We start from the raw sequence: 2,154 nt of genomic DNA, 5'->3' as shown, positions 1-2,154 counted from the left end.
TTAGGAAAAGAGTTGCAGATTAAAGAAGCAGTGTACAAATTTACAGCCAGGCCAAATTTATTCAGAGAGAATAAATCCACAAAGGTGGGTGTGTACTGATGCCTGCGTGTACAAGATGGAGCACGTGGCAGAAGGCCCGGACCCCCAGTGGCTGGTTCTTTATAAGGAGGGCTAGGGCTGGGGGTGGGGGTAGGGGGCAACAGGTGGAGGGGAATTCCAGGAACTGGGCGGGGTGGGGGCGGGGGGGGGGGGGGGGCTTGGGAACCTGGAAAAGAATGCAGGGTGGGGTATGAAGGCAATAGGGTGTGAGACCCAATTGAGTTTCAAGGGCAAGGAATACGTTCCAAAGTTGATCTCTTTTGGGCAATGAGGGAGAATGGCTGAGGCTTATGTCCTTGTTCCATCACACACTTCCCGGGTACATTTCCTCTTTCCCCAGAAGTGGGAGCTAGAAGTGGAAAAGAGACCACAGACTGCCCGGCAGCTGCTCTCTGCCCTGTTGTAAATGGACTGTGTTGTCTATGCCTTGAGGGTTTGTCTGACCAGAGGGGACACTCAGACTTGGGCAGGAGGGAGACCAGGAGCCAAGTGCTGTAACCCCTCCTGGGTTGGGGATATGCTCACCATGGGGGTGTGGGCGGGGACAGGCCTTCTTCCAGTGAGGAAGCCATGATGTCCTCTTGCTTTGCACCTGCCTGGGGGACCCGAGGTGGGCTCCCGATGCCCCGCACTCGCTTGGAGCAGCAGGCTTGGAGAGCCAGGGCGGTACAATCTTAGTTGGGGGGGTGAACAGCAATGGTTCAGTAGTTCAGTTTTTGTTGCTGCAAAACACGCAGCAAGGCTGAGAAATTAGGTGCCATTGCACAATGGATATAATCAGACATAATAAAGTTAAGGGGGAAATCTAAATGACAAACACGGGGGAAAGTCTAATATCAGGCTAACTAGATTATTACAAAACGTTGCAGGAATTCCACTGGGGCGCCCGCCTCTCTGCTAGGCAGATTAAACAACGCATTTTAAAACTTTAATTATAGCGAGAAAAGCTAAACATTGCTTAAAGCTGAAAGGTTAGCCTCCCAGGTTGGCATACTCACAAGAGCCTCCGGGGAGAAATTACATTCGGAGGCACAAGTTGAAAAATATAAGTAAATGAGATAAGTTTACAAAGCAATGAGACCAATGGAATTTTTAAAAATTAATAACTAAGAACAGACGTTCTTACAAAGTTCAATTAGCAGTTGTGATACAAGGCGGCCTGGTAAGTTAGAGAGGCCAAATGGGTCTTCAGAGTCAGCCCAGCTGGGTGATGTATGAAACACAGATCTGCAAGCCAGCGCCGTGGCTCAATAGGCTAATCCTCCGCCTTGCTGTGCCGGCATACCAGGTTCTAGTCCCGGTCGGGGCGCCAGAGTCTGTCCCGGTTGCCCCTCTTCCAGGCCAGCTCTCTGCTGTGGCCCGGGAGTGCAGTGGAGGATGGCCCAAGTCCTTGGGCCCTGCACCCCATGGGAGACCAGGAGAAGCACCTGGCTCCTGGCTTCGGATCAGTGCAGTGCACCGGCCGTAGCGCGCCGGCTGCAGCGGCCATTGGAGGGTGAACCAATGGCAAAGGAAGACCTTTCTCTCTGTCTCTCTGTCTCTCTCTCTCACTGTCCACTCTGCCTGTCAAAAAAACAAACAAACAAACAAAAAACCACAGATCTGCAGTTTGCCCTACAGAGGGATCTGTGTTCCCAGCCAAGCTGGGAGTGGATGGTAGGCACACGGAGAAGGTCTCAGGGCTGAGGATGGGTGCGGTAGTCCCCCGCACCCATGGGAGATCTGTTCTGAGCCGCCAGTGTCGGCCTCAAAGCACGGATAGCACTGAGCCCCACCCCCCAGACTCTAGTGTTTCCTGTGCGTACTCATACAGACCTAAGAGCAAACGCAAGCTACCCATCAGGCGCAGCAGGAGGGTCCCAGCCACAGTCACAGTGACACAGAACCAGTGGCACAAGAGGCTGTAATAAAGGTCACGTGGGGGTGGCCTTCAGCACAATACCTTACTGTACGTCCACCTCTTCATCTACAGGAAGCCCCTTACAGCTTCCCTTTGGCATATCCAATTGCTAGTATCTCTCCTCTCTCTCCTCTCGCACCGTTGGGCTATCAATA

This window comes from Oryctolagus cuniculus, chromosome 6 (assembly GCF_964237555.1).
Source record: "Oryctolagus cuniculus chromosome 6, mOryCun1.1, whole genome shotgun sequence".
NCBI classification, from domain to species: Eukaryota; Metazoa; Chordata; class Mammalia; order Lagomorpha; family Leporidae; genus Oryctolagus; species Oryctolagus cuniculus.
This window is presented reverse-complemented; position numbering follows the sequence as displayed.